The sequence below is a fragment of the Phacochoerus africanus genome, chromosome 15 (genome assembly GCF_016906955.1).
Source record: "Phacochoerus africanus isolate WHEZ1 chromosome 15, ROS_Pafr_v1, whole genome shotgun sequence".
Lineage (NCBI taxonomy): Eukaryota > Metazoa > Chordata > Mammalia > Artiodactyla > Suidae > Phacochoerus > Phacochoerus africanus.
The window spans coordinates 79221168-79242844 of record NC_062558.1 but is presented as its reverse complement, the minus strand read 5'-3'; the positions used below and the strand labels follow the sequence as shown (position 1 = coordinate 79242844).

Genomic DNA, 21677 nt, shown 5'->3' with positions numbered 1-21677 from the left:
TTTGGGGGGAAAAATAAATGAAATAAGTCAAGCATGTATTTGTTTTCACAGTCAGGATGGATTGTTTAAAGTGATGCCTCTTGGAGAAACCAATGCAATTAGCTTTCTCAAAAAAACAGTGTTATTAAGTCATGAGCGGAAACTAAAAAAGACAAGGAGATCTGAATTGAGGTTGAACAAGCTGAATTATAAATCTGTCTCCCTTCCATTGACCGCATGGACAAGAGAGTAGAGGTGGTACCCAGACCATGGGGGTTCAAGGCAACTAACAGAGGCAGATACAACATCGCTCCTCTTCTCTTCTCTCTCCCTCCCTCTTTCCCTCCCTCTTCCTCCCTCTCCTTTCTCTATTTCTCCCTCCCTTTCCACTTTCCTTTCCTTCTCTGCCCCCTTCCCTCTCTTTCTCTCTTGGTCTCTTTATCTTGAATTGTCTGCTGTTGACCAATGAGCCAGACACCTAGGCTATATGTAAGAAATCACGTAAGTATTCCTGGACAAGGACTGTCTTTTTGGCTTGAATGTCAGGCACCACCAGATAGGCGGGAATTTCTGAACAAACAGGCTTATCAAAGAGGCACTTTCTTGTTTAGCCGCCAGGACAAACGAGGTTGTTTTTCTCGTTGGCCTTTATGAACTGTGGGCATAAAGGAGGCATGCAACAGTGCTCTGTTTATTTAAACTGAAAACAGAAGGAGGGGCAGTCGGAAAACATATTCCATGGTACTCAAATGCCCATTAAGACTGAGACCTGGAGTGGATTTGCAGAGACGTCCACTCCGCTGGACAGAAATGTCCATGGTGGGTACAGGAAGCACCATCTGTGTGCACGGACCCCTCCCAGGGGACAGTGTGTGAGGAAGGTCCACTGAAAAGGGGCCCCAATCCAATCTCCCTATGCTTACCCTCCCCCTCCCCATCTCAAAGGGGTTTCCTCCTTCGTGTACTAATGGTCTGCAATTTATTTTAAAGAGGCTATTTTGATCCTCAAGAAGTACTTAGGGGAGCCGGGAACCATAAACACCTCCTTTTTAAAAAATTTGTTTCCTTTTTCCCAGCCTGTAATTTAACTCTGACTGGCACCATTCAAATCAAGTGTTCCAAGCACAGGCTCCCATCAAGTCAGCTCCAACTTGGAGCACGTTTTTACGACCAAGTTAGAAATCCCTTAAAACAAGGTTTTCGGCGGGAAACGTTTGACAGACTTAACTCTTGTGGTGCAAATATGCCACAATGACATAGCAATTAGTTATTCAAACTACGGGAAGGGATTACAAGCTTTTTCAAGTCGTTTCATAAATATGTCCTCTTCTGGTATACAATCAGTAATTATACCATTCTTACTCAACTGTAAACTTCCTGGGTATGATTTATAATCTCATTGAAATCAACACAAAAGTATTTGTTTTCTCAAAGGAAGGGCCCCGGCTCTAATCTCCAAGGCTCACACACATCAAAGCCCAAGGACTACTGTTCTGCCTCACCAATGTAAATAAAATCATACACAAATGTTTATGCAAATTAATAGAGAGAGGTCTGTCGAGAAACATTTGTCTTCTGGGCCCAATGTGGATTTTCACAGCATCCCCCTAAGAATATTCCTGGAACGGAGGTGAGTCAACTACATGTATCACTAAAGATGCAAAGGCAATTCTCTGTTCCTGTGGAACAAGTATTTTGCATCCACCCTTGGCTTTGGTACCCATTTCCACTCACAAGCCTGAGTGGAAATGGGTACCAATGCCAAGGGTGGGTGCATCACCCATCCCCAAATCCAAGAGGCAGCAGCAGTTGGCCACACTTAGAAAGGAAATCGGGGGAAAATGACACCTCTGGCTGAATGGATGTCCTTAGTGGAAAAGTTCCATAGGCCCTGGTTCTAGCCTTGCATGTAACACCTATCCACAAACTGTCTTGTGGACAAGGCACCCGAGAACACAAAAGATGGGTTTACACTGCAGATCCAGGAGTAAGACAAGCTACAGGAAAACCTTCCTAACACTAGCTCATGTGAACAGTTTTCATCTTTGCTTTTACATAGTATGCTGGACACACCTTTGTCCCAGAACACAACACATGACACAGAAATGACCCATTTCAATGTGTACCTTCCCTCTCGGATTATAACCACCTTCATGGCTACACCTTCCCTGGCACTGTGTCTGATGAGAAATGTTTGCTGAAGATTCTGAACCAAGGCTGGTAGAATAAATCTCTACTAGAAAAGTAAACACCACCAGTGCTTTGGGTTAAGGATCCAGCATTGCTGCAGCTGCAGCATGAGTTGAAGCTGTGCCTCAGATTTAATCCCTGGCCTAGGAACTTTGACGTGACATGAAGCATCCCCCCAAAAAATGAATAAAAAGAAAGAATAGAAAGAAAGAAAAGTAAGCACCAATTTGATTAAAGGGGTTGGAGCTCTTGAATTATTATTTTTTTTAATTGAAGTATAGTTAATTTATGATACTGTGTTAATTTCTACTATACGGCAAAGTGACTCAGTTATACATGTATATTCACTATTTTTTAATATTCTTTTCCATTATCGTTTATCATAGGACATTGAACACAGTTAGTTCTCTGTGGTATACAGTAGGACCTTATTGTCTATCCCCTCCATGTAGAATAGGCTCTTGAATTGTTTATCTACAACTATAATTTTCCTCCCTCCATATTCTTTTTTGCATTTGATTATTTTATGTCAAGTGTGAAGTCAAAGTACTTTGCATTTGAACCAGACTTAAGCCTAAAAGGCAGGAGGGCACAACAGCCATTTCAGCCACTTCCATGTAAGGAACACCCAGTATAGTGCCAGGGAATTTCCAATGTGGAAAGATGCACAGATAAATGATTTTAACATTTCTGAAGTCAATGTTTCCAAAAGTAACTTCACATATGATCTCCTGTACTGTCCCCAAATACTGCCATAATAGTTGCACTTCGATTAATGGTACCTTCACTTCAAGGTAAAGTTTCTGAACCAGCACACCCTTATTTAAGATATAAGTATGGCCAAGCCCAGAAGTAAATTGCACCTTAAAGTTACCCGTGAATTATTCTATAATTTGGAATATATTTTCCCATTGAGGTAGATTTATAAAGCACAGTCAGGCTTCAGAGTGACCCATAAAGCCTTTCATCTTGGACATGGCTTAAGTTTTGGATCATACAAAACCTGAATGCCTTTGCTTTCTCTTGTTTTGGGAATTCCTCATTGTGTGAGGTCCTGTACTGGGCAGTGGCTTCTCTGAGTCCCAGTAGAACCCAATGAGTCCATATCTCCCTGGCAGTCAAAGGATTGGCAAGTCCCTCTGCTCAGCCCTTGGATATCTCCCACCTGGACTTAGGATCAGGAACAGTGAGACAAAGACACAGGGCAAGGACAACTCATCTGTGATGGAGCAGCCTCAAGTGATGGAGGCTCAGGTTCTGAGATCCAGAAAGTTTTCTGGAACTTGTGACCCTGCTTTGATATGCACCCCTTCCCTTCATTCCATCCTCCAGTCCACAGTCCATTCTGAGAAGCTCATATAAAACGGATTCTCTTTTTCAGTGTTTTCTCGGATTTTTTTTTTTTTTTTTTTTTGCTGGGGGAGGGGGAGTGTTTAAAAGAGCAAGAGGCAATTACTTTCATTTTCAACCAACAGTCTTCACTGGTACTCAATGGATGAGAACAAAGGTGGTACAACTGCCTTGAAAAGTAGTAGGAAGAAGTGCTCCAGGAAAGTGGTCCATAAATTCCATAAGCCAAGAAGAGGTTTTGCTTTTCCCTGAGTATGAGTGCTGGCAGCTAGACATTTTTGATCAGAAGAAGGAGGTGGGAAGACCTGAGGAAATCCATTACCCTGCCCCAAATGACCCAGGCAACTACCAATAAATTTCTTCATTACTTGGCCTCAGTTTCCCATACTGCAAAGTGAATGGACTGACCAGAGGATTCCTCAAGTATATCATAAATCTAAGGTCTGGTGAAGGGAAGGAAGAAATAATTTAGGACGAGGAGGCATTTTCCAGGCTCTTGGTCAAACTCAGAAATTTCTAAGCACTCCCAATCTTACCCAAACCTTTTCCAAACAGCAGAAGAACAGTGTGAGAACTGTGTACAGAAACAGAAACATGATGTTCCCCCCAACTTCTGCAGAATTGTTGACTGTAGACCATGAACTTTTCATTTTCCTTTATTTTTGTACCCCTGGCATATGGAAGTTCAGGGCTAGGGATTGAACACAAGCTGCAGCTGTGGCAGTGCCGGATCCTTAACCCACCGCACCAGGCTGGGATTGAACCCACACCTCAGGAGTGAACTCAGCCACTACGCTTGGGTCCTTAGCCCACTGTGCCGCAGTGGGAACTCCAAGACCATGCTCTTTATTAGAAAACAAAAGGAAAGAACCCTGGAATGATAAAGACCTAATTCAATTTGTCATTAAATCAAACTCTTCAACTTAACCTTTGATTCCAGGGAAAGAATTGTTGATAGAGGACCCCGCTACTCATTGGAGAGCCGTTACCCATTCTAAGAGGCATATTTAAACTTATTATTATCCCAAACACATAGCCAGCTTTTCTTATTATACATGGAAGGAGAACGGCCACTGGATCCGAGCAAGGCTGGGTGTCTGCTAATATTGAATACATCTCAGCTTTTCTACGGTAAGACCTTAATTTCCGAGATTTATAACCAGTGTAAATCTGCCCTGAACAGAAGCCTGACACAAAATTACTTTGCCCAGTAGCAATTTTTTAAAGTTTTGGACTAAGTGCCTTTTATTTAACTTTACAACTCCCCCCAAAATGAAACAAAGCAAAGCACCAGAAAACTACCTTTGGGCTATAAACATTCTCCCTATCTCTCTCTCTCTCACACACACACACATGTGCGCGCGCATGCACACACACACACGTGTATGTGTGTGTGTGTGTGTGTGTGTGTAGACATGCACACACTGCAAGCTCCCAGAGTTAGAAGTTTTCTCCCTACATAGTAGGGTCCGTGTCTCAGTGCAGGTGTTAGCCAGCTAGAAGAGTGCTAGAGAAATACTCTCCGAGAAGACTGATCCCAGCATACTGCAGCCCAGCCTCATTGCTGTAATGGATGGGCTCAGACCTTTATATGCAGTCATCGCCCTCATACAATACACAAGAAGTCATGGTCATTTTGCTCAGTGAAGAATCTACAATTGGGAGCACATTCTTAGCACTTAAATCGGATTCATCCAGGACACTATGGGCCCACAGGCTCCTACCACCTGCCAGGGATAACAAGAAGGTCTAAGCATTTCAGAGGCAACAGTGAAGAGAGGGCAAACCATGATTTAAAAAGAAATCATCAGTGTTCCCATTGTGGATCAGTGGGTTACAAACCTGACTAGTATCCATGACGAGGAAGGTTTGATCCCTGGCCTCACTCAGTGGGCTTAGGATCCGGCCTTGCCATGGGCTATGGTGTAGGTTGCAGATGCAGCTCAGATCCCACGTTGCTGAGGCTGTGGTGCAGGCTGGCAGCTGCAGCTCTGATTTGACCCCTAGCCTGGGAACTTCCATATGCCACAGGTACAGCCCTAAAAAGAAAAAATAAAATAAAATTTAAAAAATAAAAACAAATCCTCAATAAACAGCTGCGTATATGGGGCACTATTCTAGTATGTGATACATATTAACTTACATGACCATCATCATAAACCCACAGAGTAGCTGATACTTTTTTCCTTATCTTCAGATGGAGAAACTAAGAAATAGGTTCAGGAATTATCTCAAAGCTAACAGGTGGTGGAGCCAGAATTGAAATCCTAGCAGCTCCTGAGTTTGTGTTGTATCCATTAATGCTCAAGTATCCCCTCCAAATAGTGCTGTCACTACTTCATTCCAAAACCCATGAATTACTGTAAGAATGAGAATTGTAATCGTAATCATAGCAGGTACTGGTGGAATACGTATTACGTACCTCACATACACTTTATATCCGCTAGCTCAGTCTTTGCAGTATTCCAGTGACACTGATGCTTTTATCATCCTCAATATACAGAGACAACGGATGCAGCGGTTATGTCAACTGCCCAAGGTCACAAATTGTTAACGAGAGGACTGGAACTCACACATCTGTCTGACATGAAAACCAGTCCTCTACCCATTTTACAACACTCCTCGAACAGTCTGATGTTTTTAGCCAAGTGCAGGTAGGGCTATTATGCTAGCAATTTCCTATTCTAACTCCTCTCCTGTGTTCTGAACACAGAGCCACTATTTTAGAAAGGCTTTCTGCCATCCTCGATGGGCCATTCTAAATCCTGCTCCATGGCTCTGTGCAAAGTGCTCTTCCACACAGGAGATTTTCCTAAACACGTTCAGGCAGTTCCAATACCATGACACACTTCATGTTTACCCTTTCTATCACATACCTCAGTTTCCCATTTCTACTATCCCTGCCAAAGTCCTAGGAGTTATAAGAGCCTAAAGCAGAGTTGAATCAAGCAGTCTGGCTTGAATCCCCATTCTGACGCTTGCTAGCTACGTGACCTTGAGCAAGTTACCTCTTTGCACCTCAGTTTCCACATCTGTAAATGGGCTTACTATGAATACCTACCACATAGAGGTTATTTTTTCTTTTTAAGTCTGCACCTGTGGCATATGGAAGCTCCTGGGCTAGGGGTCAAGTCAGAGCTGCAGCCGAGGCCAGTGCCACAGCCACAGCCACTCCAAATCCAAGTTGCATCTGGAACCTATACCGTAACTTGTGACAACACCAGATCCTTTACCCACTGAGCAAAGCCAGGATCAAACCCACATCCTCAAGGATACTATGTTGGTTTCTTAACCCGAGGAGTCCCAACAGGAACTCCTTAAGTTTTTTGGTGATTAGAAAATATGATATATGTGGAGTTCCCGTCGTGGCGCAGTGGGTAACGAATCCGACTAGGAACCATGAGGTTGCAGGTTCAGTCCCTGCCCTTGCTCAGTGAGTTGACAATCCGGTGTTGCCGTGAGCTGTAGTGTAGGTTGCAGATGCGGCTTGGATCCCGTGTTGCTATGTCTCTGGCATAGGCCAGTGGCTACAGCTCCGATTGGACCCCTAGCCTGGGAACCTCCATATGCCGTGGGAGCGGCCCAAAGAAATAGCAAAAAGACCAAAAAAAAAAAAAAAGATATATGTGAAGGACTTAAGACAGCACCTGGCACATAGTGAGGGCTCAGTATGCATTTGTTTTTGTTGACAGGGGTCTTTTGGGAAATAGTTCTGGTCCTAGTTTATCTCTGCTTCCAGATAGCTGCTTGAATCCACTGCTTGAATCCACTCAGCACCTCACAGTTCAGCTTAAAACACCTTCTTCCAGTTGTTCATTGGTTCAAAATCTGCCCATCATTAATAAAACAGTCCAAATACTCACTATTTGAAAGTGATGTCCCATAAAGCACGGTGGTAACCACAGGATTTCCCTGCAGCTTTCAGGATAAAATCCAAACTCCTCACCAGGACTTCACATTCTTTTTTTTTTTCTTTTTTCTTTTTAAGGCCACACCCATGGCATATGGAGGTTCCCAGGCCAGGGGTCAAATTGGAGCTGTAGCCGCCAGCTGATGCCACAGCCACAGTAACATGGGATCTGAGCCTCGTCTGCGACCTACACCACAGCTCACGGCAATGCCAGATCCTTAAGCCATTGAGCAAGGCCAGGTATTGAACCTACACCCTCGTGGATACTAGTCAGATTCGTTTCCACTGAGCCACAATAGGAACTCCTCTAGGACTTCACATTCTTCTGAACGATTTTCCACTGATTTTTCACTCATCCTGCAAACCAGCCCCAATCATCAGCTCATCCAGAGCAGGGAACAACAATCACTATACCAAGGAGTCCTGCTGCATTTATCTTGTGACACCACCTGCATCTTCCTCTTGCCAGGCTGCAATTCCTATCCCTACCTATACACCCAAATTCCACCTGACCTTCCAGAGCATTGGTTCTTCTGCCTCATTATGCATCACAAACAAAATCAGGGGAACTTGAACACACAGATGTGCCCAGGCATCCTCCCTTTCAAATGCACCCCAGGTGATTCTCCTGTGTAGCTAAAAGGTTCGCACATCCTTGTGGCTGGTGGGAGCACTATCACCTCCCCTGCTTTCCAGGGAACACTAAGCTTTATTTTGTAATTTGACATTTTCATGCAGTGTACCCTGCCTCCCCAAGCTAGACCAAGGACACTCTGAAGGCAGGAAATCAATCTAATAGGTTTATAAAAACCTGGGCCAGTGATGTACCCCACCATCAGGTAGTCATGTCTATTTTTGATGTGGGTTTTAGGCTTTATTCTACAGAGAACATCATTTCACAGCAGAGGGAGATGAATGACGCATATTTTGGTATTATCTCAATGCCCAGCACCCACTGAGCCATCAGTAACTATCTGGGGACACTACCTGCCAAAAGTAGGTGTTCAGTGGCTACTGGAGGATAGTTTTCATAACCAGGTCATCATTACTAAAAAGTCAGTGTAACAAGATGTCCAACACACACACTGTACAAACAACATCGGTACCATAATTCTTACCATGTGAGTTGAATCCAGTAAACCTTTTCTGAGAACTGACAATCAGGATACCCAAAGGAAGTGGCTACCCAGAGGTGCAATGGAAGAGATTCTTAATTTTTATCAGGCACCTAGGACATGTAACCATTATCTAAAATCTGTGCTGCTTGGTTCCTCCTGGCTAGGGTTTCACCTCCCCATCGCCCACAGCTATCCCTGAACTGAGGCAAAAGAGAAGTTTGGCCAGATGCGTTCCTTGGACCACCGCCCCGCAAGTCTTTAAAAATGATCAAGACTAAAGGTTAAAAAGTTATGGGGAGTTTGTGGTTAGCAGATGCAAACTATTACATATAGGATGGATAAGCTACTATATGGCACAGTGAACTATATTCAATACTCTGAGATAAACCATAGTGGAATGGAATATTTTTAAATGTACATATATTATATATATATATATATATATTATATACATAACTAAATCACTTTTCTGTATAGCAGAAATTAACACAACATGGTAAATCAACTTTACTTCAATTAAAAAATAGTAGTAAGTGTTAAGAAGTTATCCGTGCTCCCTTAGAGCCCTAAGAAGCAAACCAAAACAGATTGAGTGAGCAGCGCCATGGGATCGGTCTGAGCCCTGACCAGAAACTTCCATCCATGCTGGCCATAGGTGCCAGAGGCAGAACCTTAAAATGAGTATGTGATCCATTATCAGCTGCTATTACCATCCTACCATAGCCAAAAGAAAAAGGCTATTAAACATAATACATAAAATAACATTTAGTAAGGAAATCTGGATAATTACTTAGTAGAAAGGACATTGAGTCAGGTTCTAAGCCATTGCCCTGAATTGGGAATGGCATTACTTATGTCTTAAGTTAAATTGAGTAAAACTTCCTAAGCACTCCCTTAAAGAACACCTGTAAGTAATGAGTTGGAATATCTCATCTATCCTGCTTTGAGCTGAAGTCCTGGAGAGGTGGCCAAGATTAGTGACCCCCACCCCCAGACCCTGGCTCTCTAGGCTGAGCCAGTTCAAGGTGGCAAGCTCATCCAGGCCAGCATGAGGGCAGAGTTCCCCTAGGGGCACTGAAGTTGGCACAGACAGAAGCCCATGCGTTCAAGTGACAACATACTTTCTTCCCTTTGCTGCAGCTGATGGACAGAAAAGTGCATTCCAATTTAGAGCAGACAGCAAACATAATGAGTGCGTGCAGTATCTGGGATCAGAGGATAATAGAGCTGATTAAGTTCCAGTAATACCACCATGATCACCAAAAGCCACTGATCACAACCATTGCGCTAATTCCTTCCAGGCATCTGGTGCAGAATTAAGCAACCTCATCTACCCTGTGACTTTAAGTGCTACCTACATATGGATAGAAACTCCCGAGTTCTATCCCAGGCCTGACCCTGCCCCATAGGATCCCTCCCAATTCAGTTACTGTCTTGACACCTTCCCCTTAGATGGCTCACAGGCAACTCAAATTTAACCCACCCCAAACCTTGGCCATGATTAGCCTAGACCCGATCCTTCATGACAACAAATAGCACCTCCATTCTTCTATCTGTCCCTCTCCGCCTCTCCCATTTCTGGCATTTCTAACCAGAAAATCCTTCCAATTCTTCCTTCTAAACATCTAGACTGTGACCAGGTCTCACCACCCTCATGGCCACCACCCCAAGCCACACCAACCTGAACTGTCATGATGGTCTCCTCTCTGGCCATCCTGGCCCCACTTTATCCCACTGCTGGTTTCTCCCAACACCAGCACTTCAGTGACCAATGTGATTTGAACTCGTGTTTTTTTTTTTTAATGATTTCTATTTTTTCTTTTTTTATGATTTGTATTTTTTTCCATTATAGCTGGTTTAAAGTGACCTGTCAATTTTCTACTGTACAGCATGGTGACCCAGTCACACATACATGTATACATTCTTTTTTTCTCACATTAGCATGCTTCATCATAAGTGACTAGACAGCCCAAATGTCCATTGACAGATGATTGGATTAGGAAGATGTGGTGTATATATACACAATGGAATACTACTCAGCCATAAAAAAGAACAAAATAATGCTATTTTTTCCATTGCAGTTGGTTTACAGCGTTCTGTCAATTTTCTACTGTAAAGTGACCCAGTCACACATATATATATACATTCTTTTTCTCACATTATCCCCCAACATAAGTGACTAGATATAGTTCACAGTGCTATACAGCAGGATCTCATTATTTATCCATTCCAAAGGCAATAGTTTGTATCTATTAACCCCAGATGCCCAGTCCAAGCCATTCCTTCTCCCTCCTCCTTGGCAACCACAAGTCTGCTCTCCAAGTCCATGAGTTTCTTTTCTGTGGAAAGGTTTATTTGTGCTGTATATTATATTCTAGATATAAGTGATATCACATGGTATTTGTCTTTCTCTTTCTGACTGACTTCACTTAGTATGAGAGTCTCTAGTTCCATGTTGCTGCAAATGGCATTATTTTGTTCTTTTTATGGCTGAGTAGTATTCCATTGTATATCTATCCCAAATATCCTTATTCCATTCAAGTCAAATTACATTCAAGCCTTGAAAAGTAACCCTTCTAATACAGAAAAAAAAACCAATAGGAGTTCCTACTGTGGCTCAGTGGTTAACAAACCCGACTAGTACCCATGATGATGCGGGTTCTAACCCTGGCCTCATGCAATGGGTTAAGGATCTGGTGTTGCCATGAGCTGTGGTGTAAGCCACAGATGCAGCTTGGATCTGGCATTGTTGTGTCTATGGCGTAGTCCTGAAGCTGCAGCTCTGATCAGACCCCTAGCCTGGGAACTTCCATATGCCACAGGTGTGGACCTAAAGTAAAAATAAAAGGCCCTACATAACCCAGCCACTGAAACTGCTCTGACCTTATGTGCTATGAAGCTCTCCTCACACATCCATTTCTCCATGTGGCCTCCTTGCCAAACCGCAGGTATAAGCAAGCCCTTGCCTCCAGCCCTGGCACATTCTGTTATCTCCACAGACACCCATGTCACTCATTCCCCCACCTCCTTCTGGTCTTCACTGCAACACCAACCATGGGAAAGGCTGTCTCAGACCTCCCTTTATGAATCACACCCCCCTCCTCATTCTCTATTCCTCTCACCACCATCTACTTGTCTTCATACTGTTCACTACTGCATACATGTTTACTGCATCTCTCACAAGACACCACACACGACAATGTCAGCGCCATGTGAACACGTTTGATGTTTGAGGGTTTTTTTCACTGCTGTTTCCCAACACCTAGGATGCAATAGATACAAGGAAATATCTGTTGAAGGTATAAATGAAAAGGTACACAGGGCGTGTTAAATGTTGATTGCTCTTATGTTAAGAGGTGGTGCTTCCTTTCAGGGTCAATATCTTGACATCACAGTCATTCCACTTTCACTACATGATTCTACCACTCAAAATTAACCAAGTGCGATTGTATACTTTTACAGCATTTTATAGTTAGTGAAGCACGTTCACACTCTAAACTCCATGACGCAAGAAACGGACATGGGTAAGACCAATACTAGGCCTCCTGCTCTTCAGCCCCATGGTCTTGCCCCACCCGGATGAGATGCTGGCTGTACCAGATAAGAAGAAAAGGGCAGGTCTTGCCCTCCAAGTGTTCACAGTGTCCAACCTGCCCAGGGACGTGAACAGACGGTCATAGGATTTCAGGAAGACCAGTCAAATACGCAAGTAAAATGCTCCCAACAGTGGCCTTTCTAGAGAAATAGAACATGCATGTCCACATCCACAGAAGAGTGATTGGAAGGAACTGACCCTTCACCATATATCCTACTCTCCTGCCACCCACACCGGCCTTTCCCAAGGTCCTGGAAGCTGAGAAAATAGTAACACTTAAGATCAGAACAGCATCATCTAAAACTTGGCCAGTGCCCACTGGAATCAAAAAAGGAGTTTTTTCAAGCATCAATGGCTAGTCCATCCAAGACCAGTTAAAGCAGGAGTGGGTGAAGCCTGAGCACTGGCATTTGGTTTTAAGCTCCCCAGGTGATTATAAAGGGCAGTCGTTGTTGCCAAGCAGTGGAGCAGAGCTTTATACTACAGAGTGCTTTCACTTGCATCATCCCAAATGTCAAGGGTGGTGGGGAGCTGGCATAAATATGCCCAAGTTAGAGAGAAGGAAAGAGATTCAGAACGATGGACTGACACACAGATCCCTGGTGAGCTAATCAAAGGCAGAACTAGAGCTGAACGTGGTCCAGAAATAAGCAGTGAACTCTGAAGCAGGACTTCCCAGACTTAGTGGGCTTACCGACTACCTAGGGATCTTATTAAAATGCTGATTCCTCTTCAGTGGACCTGTGGTAAGTCCCTGGGGTAGGAACCAAGAATCTGCATTTCTAAAAAGCTCTCAGGAGATGCTGATGGTCTATGGACCACATTCTTAGCAGCAAAGACCTAATACCCCCTCCTCAGCAGTAGCTCAAGTAAATCCATGCTTGTTTCTCCTTGTGGGGAAGGCTAGGAACATTTCACCAGCTTCTGAGTGGTTTTCTCAATTGGGCCAACTTTTATAACATGCAGGACCTATACCAGGACCAGCTGGCACACTGAAGCTGCTATCTGTGTGTGCACTGTATCTATCTTGTCGCATCCTGTAAAGCATTGTGCAGACTCTCTTTACCACCACCACACACAATATACACAACACTCACACACAGAGAAAACAAAACTACCAAGATCTAAAGTACTGAATGGTTCTTACACAATCTGTCAAAGAGCCCCTTCTGTCCACGCAGGGGACACTGGCATTGGACTCTCACATCACCAGCAAAGATGGCCCCCACCACCATTTGTCAAGTTGGAATTGATCACCCCCTGACATGGCTCCATTCCCCAATATTACCTCTTAATTATTCAGGGGAGGGTACGCTATTCCCCAGGTCATTTTTAAATGTTTTGTGTGCCTTTTAAATATCAGCTGCCACATATATAGAGAGAGACTTCAAATGATTGCCTAAGATATTCCATTTTAGCCTTAAATCTTTAAATATTCTTATGAATTTTTGACTTTAACAGATTCCTTAATGTCTCTTCCCTTATAATGGAAAGAGATTCCAAAAATTCTTCATGAACTCTATCTGCCAGGGCCCTCTCCTTGAGATGGCCTTCCAGCCCAGGATTTAGTGCCACATCTGCTCACCATGAGATATACTGAGGTCGCTGGTCCATGGAACTGAGCATAGCCTTGGGCCAGTCGGCATCAAAGGACAAAGGGGCCATGTTTCTGCTTACCTGGAATAGGTTTTTCTCCCACCAGTCTTTGAACGACCAACAGCTAGAACATTTCTCAAGTAGCTAAACACTACCTGGCCTTCAAGTCTCAGTCTTAAAGTCTTGGTCTTCCCAGCCCTGCCCAGCCTTCTTCCCTGAACTGCTACAGCCCTTAGTCTGGACTATGCAATTTAGCAATTAATTAAAAGCAACCATGTAACAGAAAGTGCCTTGTCTCCCCAGGTGGAGAGGGCTTGGCCCATTCCCTACTCATTCCTGTGTCAGGTTTGATGCTGGACACCAAGCAAGAGCTCAGTAAATAACTGCTGATTGACTTTGAGAGCTGACTATGGACTTGTTTGGTACTGCCACCACTGCAGGTCCAGCTCTGATCTTCAAGGAATTTGCCAGTTCTAAGAATGCCCTGGCACAACCACCAAACCTCACCATGCTTTGCTGCTGCCAAGTCCCTTCCCTCTTTAGCTAAGAATGACTTAATACCTAAATTTGATCCAGGAAAAAAATAAAACAGTCCAAAAATTTTTCCAGTGCAAGATCAGAGATACCACAAGCAAGCAAGGCGGATGGGGAGGGAGGGCAACTTAAGGTTATAATCCCTTCTACTCAGAAAAGCAAAGAATTCCTCCCATGGATGCTATAAGGGAAACTCCTCCCTACTCCAGAAAATAACTGAAGGGGAAGAATCTATTCATTTTCTCCCTCAAAGCTTAAGAAAGGACAGATGACCACAACTGTTCCTTATGGTGATCTTAATCTCAGGTTTAAATCTAAGAAAACATGGCTCATTGCATTTACCTCTTGTATGTGCTTCTGAGATTACAACACTTGCTAGTATTTCCTGTTCTTTACTAAGCTAGTCATTGAATTTTTTGGACAGATGCTGATTTTATCTCAGCTTCTCAAACTTCCACAGACCCCCCCTGGAGTGGGGATTTCCACTTCATTCCATTTGACGTATATATGGCTCACTCATTCTCAGAAAGTTTGTTTTGATTTTTCTTTTTATGGCTACACCTGCAGCATAGGGAAGTTCCCAGAGCTAGGGGTCAAGCCATGCCAGATCCTTAACCCACTGAGCAAGGCCAGGAATGGAACCTCATCCTCACAGATACTATGTTGAGTTCTTAACTGGCTGAGCCACAATGGGAACTCTGTTAGAAAGTTTACAATCAGACACTTCTCCTTATCACCACTGATCATTATGCTACAGCCTAACCTTCTGTGCCACAGTTAGGACAGATGAAAAGGACCTCTCAAATAAATGGGTACTGAAGCATTTTTAAAGAAAATATTTCTAAACCAGATGGCAGAAAAACACAGTTTTTATCTTAATATCTATCCTTCTGCATCTTTCTAGGTCCCCCTTAATATATGCCACAATCTCGAAAAGTGGACATTTCATTTTCCATCCTTCTATTGAGATATTTAAATGTCCATCCCCCAATGAACAGGATCGGATATTACAAATAGGTGTATATTGATGACCTAGTTGTTACTTGTACATTTGAAGTATGGCATCTTCACTCCTCCATCATCAAGCATAAGTAATTAAGAATAATCAAGTGGGTGTTAATTGGATATAATGAAACAATCTCCAGTCAGCCTAAGCCTACTATTTGCCTCCTTCTAGTAATTATGAACACTAAACACTCGTGCTAATCTCCTTCTTACAGAAGCCAAACAAAAATACAGTATTTACTCGGCTAATGGCTTGTTTTGTCTGCAGTTTAGTCTGTTTTAAGTGAGGAAACTCATAATTTGCCAAGCTGTCACCAGCTGCTGGGCCCCGACCAGGGATGAAGGATTCTTGGTGACAATAGTTTAGTGTATGTCATCTGAAATGAAAGGACAGATATTAATGAAGTCAACCTCCAGCTGCAACTATACCTGGACGTGTAAATGCACAAATATCAAAGCTTTAAGTTTGTAGTCATCAAAACCGCTTGTGGACACACCATGTACTCGCTGTCTGCCTGGGGACTCATGAGAAGGAGAGCGTCTGCACATGTAACTCACAGAAGGCCTCTCTATTTTTCTCTTTAGAACTGTCTCCCGGCCACTGCTGACAGAGCTGGAGACTGGCCTTTGATCCTATTACTTGAGGAGCCTCTGCTGCCGGATGACTATTATACAGTACTGAACTAAAAGTGTCTTATCGAGAGTGACCATTAGAAACATATTACTGGCCATTAAGCAGATGGTTAGATGTTTTTAAAGAGCTCTTACATAGTAATAGAATCCAGAGTCGTTGGCTCTATTTATTACCCTCCCAAGAAAGTGGAAAAAATAAAAAGATTGAATGTTTGTTCCTGAGGTGGTTAATTTCATTCTCCCAGGATCACCGAAAGGTCACATGTAGACTAAAACCTGGCAGCTGGTGACAGGGTTTTAAAACAGGCTTCTGAACAAGATGATTACACTTCATTTCTCCCTTCCTTATCAGAACTCAGCTAGGTGGGATTCCACATAAAGACCCCTTGCCTGACGGTAGGAGAATCAGCGTTATAAAACAGATACGCATCTAGACCAGCGCTTGGCAAATGTTTCCTGCAAAGGGCCAGACAGTAAATATCTTAGACTTTGCAGGCCATAACGCGCATGTCACAGCCACTCAGACCTGAGGCTATGGCATGGAAGCAGCCACAGATGATGTTAAAGGAATGGGCATGGCTGTGTGCCAATAAAACTTTATAAAACCAGGCAGTTGCAGGACTGGGTCTCTGGGTCAGAGACTGACAGCTCCTGTGTTAGACCAAACCTGCTAAGTTAGGGATGATACTTGGGGGAAAAGGATCTCTGCAACCCAGGCCTCCATCACTAACCCCTATTTTAAATCACAAGTAAAAAGACATCTCGATTTCTTTCATAAATACATTTCTCGAATTGTGCTTGAACCGATATATTATAAATGGCATCCTATTTTTCTATGAATACATACTTTTATGCAAAAGTTGTATCCTCATTTAGGGACTAAACTATAACGAATGGTAGTCAACACCTCTCTACTCAGAGAAAGTATTGTTAAAGCACTTTGTAAATAAACAGATTATCTTACTGTTATGTATTTATAAATATAAGTATTACACCTATATAACTTAAATATTTATAAATATAACATTCAAATATGTGTACATTTGTACATATTACACATGTATATTATACATACACACTATATGTGTGAATATTTATATATGTCATCTCTTCTGTTTCCCTTGTTCATAATTTCAAATATTGAGTTTTCTTAAAGGTAGGTCATCTGTAATTATTTGGTGAATGAAACCTGTCCATGCCAGGTCCTCTATCAAATAGGGGCACACAACTTACTACAATAGCCATATACCTTGGATATTGCAAAGTCTGAAAGGATTTTATTGAACTTTCAGGCAAAGTGGAAAAGCATTCACCTCAGAATTTTCATCCTAGGACTGTTAACTTTTCAACCAGTCTTTTTGCTCAATAACTGCATGACCAGGACGTATGATTTAATTTCCCTGAGCCTCAGTTGCCTCTGAAAAATGAGTGAGTTGAAGCAGAGGTTGGCCAGAGTCACCTTCAAGCTTTCCTTCTCTCTGTTCAGTGGATAGAAAACAGTTTAATTAGCTCATTTGATTACAGGATAATGCTGAGGCCAAAGGAGCAAGTTAAATAGCCATGCAAGGCTGGCTAGTTTTAACTAGAGAAAAACACTGTCACACAGGTTATACCTCAACTTGGTTGACTAAGGGAGTATGGCTCGTTCGGTCCTTCTCAAATCAACAACACGGAGAATATGTGGTCATAGCTAAGTCAGAAATAGCGCTTGCTTCAGCAGCACATATACCAAAATTTAAATGATATAGAGAAGATTAGCATGGCCCTTACACAAGGATGACAGGCAAATTTGTGAAGCATTCCATATTTTTACAACAGACTTATGGTTGCCAAGGGGTGGGTGAGGTAGTGGGATGGACTGGGAGTTTGGGGTTTGTAGATGCAAACTATTCCATTTAGAATGGATAAGCAATGAAGTCTTACTGTATAGCACAGGGAACGATATCCAGTCTCTTGGGATAGAACATGATGGAAGATAACATAAGAAAAAGAAGGTATATGTGTGTGTGTGAGAGAGAGAGAGACTGGGTCACTTTGATGTACAACAGAAATTGGCACAACATTGTAAATTAACTACATTTTAATAAATTTTTAAAAAGAAATAGCTTATATGACAAACAATACAATTGATTTCTATTTTTTTTTTCTTTTTACAGCTAGCTGCACTCAGCATATGGAAGTTCCCAGGCTAGGAGTCAAATCAGAGCTGTAGCTGCCAGCCTAAGCCACAGCCACTCGGGATCTGTGCCACATCTGCAAATTACACTGCAACTTGCGGCAATGCCAGATCCTTAACCCCCTGAGCAAAGCCAGGGATCAAACCCATATCCTCACAGACACTGTGTTGGGTTCTTAACCTGCTGAGCCACAACAGGAACTCCCTAATTGATTTAATATAACTATACTATTGGACTACACAATGGGTATTTTACCTGGCTTCTTCCCAGTGATGTGGTGAAGAACTTTGTCTCCCTAGTGTGTGCTGGGCCATACTGTGGTCCTACTGTTCATGACCAGAGTGCAGGGTACACTGTGTGGGATACACTGTGTGGGTACTATGCAAGTATAGCAACACCTGAACTGGTCTACCTGCTGTTTAACAATGCAAAGCCAGTGATCACATGCTTGGGTGTCAAATGACTGTCACAGACCAGTGGCCATGTGCAGACCAACATCAATAAGTAGACTGAGTCCTCCCTATTGTCACTTTCTCATACGTGAAGAGATTTAAGCTACAGCGGTGATTAGAAAACAAATTTCAGTGCACTACCATCAAGTTTATTATTTTCTTTTTGTCCCAGGTCTGTATTCTCTCCTTATTTCCCAATTAACCTTGGTAAGTCCAATTCCCCATCTCCTATGTCTTAAGTTGAAGTATACATCTATTCAATATTTATTGAGTGCTTCTATGTGCCGGTGATGTTCGAGCACTTGGGAAACAGTAGTGGCTAAGACAGGTTTGCTCACCGCTCCAATGGAGTCATTAAGTTTCTTTGGAAGAGATGTGTCCTGGGCTTATGTGCTTAGGCAGGATGTATGTTCATTCCCTCAAATATAGAAAAAGTATGTCTTATCCAAAATTCGTCATCAATTCTCCATACTCACTCCTGGTTTATTAAACGTCTGATAGTAACCAGATAATTGGATGCCTTTGAAAGCACAAAAAAGAATGAGATGTGGCCACTGTCCTCAAGGAGCTTACAGTTTAGAGAACTTTTCCATGGGATCGTTCAGGTGGGTGAAAAACTCAAGCATCGACATCACTTCTACTTCCAAAGGTTCTTTGAGGCCACCTCTAATCACATGGATGGTGCACCCAGAACTTCCAACTGGGCCTCCCTGTATCCCCAGCAATAGAGACAGAACATATACGCTTGAGCTGAAAGGGTCCACAGAGAACTTCTAACATTTGACTATGAAAAACCTGAGACCTGGAAAGGTGAAGTCATTTGTCCAATGTCACACAACTGATAGGTAAAAAATAACCCCTAAGAGGATTATGCCACAGTGGGGTTACAAGGTCCAGTTTCAGAGCTGGCCAGTGCATTTGGGAGGGGGCCCTACAAGGTAATCAAACAGCTCAGCTTCTGCAGGACTGCTTCAATCAAGTAAATGGAAGCAGGATATGGTGGCAACGTCACTGGATGAGAAAGTTCGGTGATGCTCTGAGAGGCCACGGGTAGGGGGGTTGTCCCCTCCAGGTCTGCTCACCTCCTGACTTCCGTGATCTTAAAGGTCCCTTTCAGTTCTTCAGACCTACTGTAGAAATATAGACTTTGGAATGCTAGGTCGTCTAATACCACCCTGGAAATCAGGGTAACCTACTAGAAAAAGCAAACCATGGAGTTCCTGTTGTGGCTCAGCAGGTTATGAACCTGACTAGTATCCATAAGGATGCAGGTTCAATCCATGGCCTTGCTCAGCAGGTTAAGGATCTGGCACTGCCATGACCTGTGGTGTAGGTCACAAAAGTGGCTCAGATCCAATGTTGCTGTGGCTGTGGTGTAGGCCAGTAGCTGCGGTTCCGATTCAACCCCTAGCCTAGGAACTTCCACATGCCATGATTGCAGCCCCCAAAAAGCAAAAAATAAGCAGACCACACAGAATAAGTAGGTGACAAGCATGCCATTACAATCAGGCCCTGCATCACTCCTTCAAACAGAAACAGGCAGGTTCATATAACAATGAAATCCAGAAGTTTCCAACACTCATAGCTCTAGACCTAGCCACAAATCTCACCCTAGCCAGCCCTAAGTCCTACCAGCTTCTGACCTTCTGCTTCTCCATCTGCCTTGCCTGGACCACAGGCCATATCACTTGGTGCCATTTTCCCAGTTAGACCTTGGACCCCCTACCTCACTTACAATTCATATTACCCAGCCTCCATCAGCCCAGAGTAAATGGCCCTTTGGATCCTACCTAGACCAAAAGATGCCACCTGTGCTTAAACCTCCCATGCATAACTGGGGATTTTGCTCAAATTATCCAAAAGTCATGTGATAAAAACCCCCTGCCCACACACACACACACACACACACACACACACACACACACACACAGTCACCTGTCCTTCCAAGCACTAGTGGAAGAGTAAAGGAGTGCTTTCAATGAATTCTACTATGAAACTAACCACTAATTCAACACCCACCTGCCCAAATCTACAAGGTCCTTAAATCCAATAATGAGCTTCATAATTAAACATATAAATACCCATGCATGTCCTGTAAACCAAGAACAGACTGTCAAGGTAACCAATAAAAAAATAAAAACTCAAGAGTAGCTTACGGAAGGTCAGAATGCCTCCTTAGGCCTCCGATCTCACAACAATTGTCTCACAATGAATAGCTCGATGAGGACAGGGCTCTGCACCACAGCAAGAATTTTTCTTTTATTTGGCAAGCAATGAAATCATTAAGGTAATATATCACCATACCCGCTAACAGAATCTCCCCGTGTCATCTCCTTCAGTGTGCATGCAAGCAGAAGACACATATCTATTGTCTCTTCCTTCTGGAAGTGGTAAATGTAGGGAAATTGTCATCATTAAATTGAACTTAATGGCCCCCTCCCCCCCTCCCCGTTTCGTTTTCTCACTCTGCACCTCGGCTCGGCCTGACATGTACCTTGTAAATGTCAACACAAAAGTATGTCCCGAAGACCAATGGCACAAAGTTCTGATTACCAGCAAAAATCCATCATGTGATACTGAACGTTCACCCCTGCAGTATAAAGGGAATGATCATTGCCTTCGCCAGGCGAGAGGGAGAAGCCAACCTCAAAGCGTCTCTGGGTGTATTAGCAGGTGGTGAAGGTGGGTGCAAACAAAGGCCACTGTCCAACACGCCATCACACATCCTCACCTCTGAGGCGTGCTGTTGGGAAACATGGACAGCTCTAACTTGAGCCCCCTTTCCCCACCAACATCTTAACCCTGAACTCAGAAACTCTGCTCAGACCAAGATGAACCTCAGAAAATTCCCAGCCAGGGCTAAGGGATAGTTCACACCAGAAAGCCATCTCCTGTGGAAAACAGAAGGGAACTAGGCACATGAGCTTGGAGAGCCTGCTTGGAAAGAACTGGCTGGTTTGCTGCAAAGGAGAAGGTGGAGCTGTGATGTCATCAGCACGTAGCCTGAGAGGTCCAAGCAAGAGCTCTGAGTTACCAGTGTGCTGAGCCAGCAGGGGAGGAAGGAGGCCTCCCGACCTGAGGACTCCTGCAGGAGGACTTGCCATCCATGGAGTGTCAGGGGTTGCCACTGCGCCACAA

General features: G+C 43.3%; 1 protein-coding gene and 1 non-coding gene across 2 annotated transcripts in view; one reads left to right on the top strand and one right to left on the bottom strand.

The window, feature by feature from the left end:
• The window catches only part of LRMDA (leucine rich melanocyte differentiation associated), a 1094312-nt gene that overhangs the window by 640698 nt on the left and 431937 nt on the right, over positions 1-21677 (bottom strand). The gene's annotated exons all lie outside the window — the stretch shown is intronic.
• Positions 17615-17721, top strand: LOC125117180 (U6 spliceosomal RNA). The gene has a single exon (XR_007132537.1). It is a non-coding gene; the product is annotated as a U6 spliceosomal RNA (small nuclear RNA).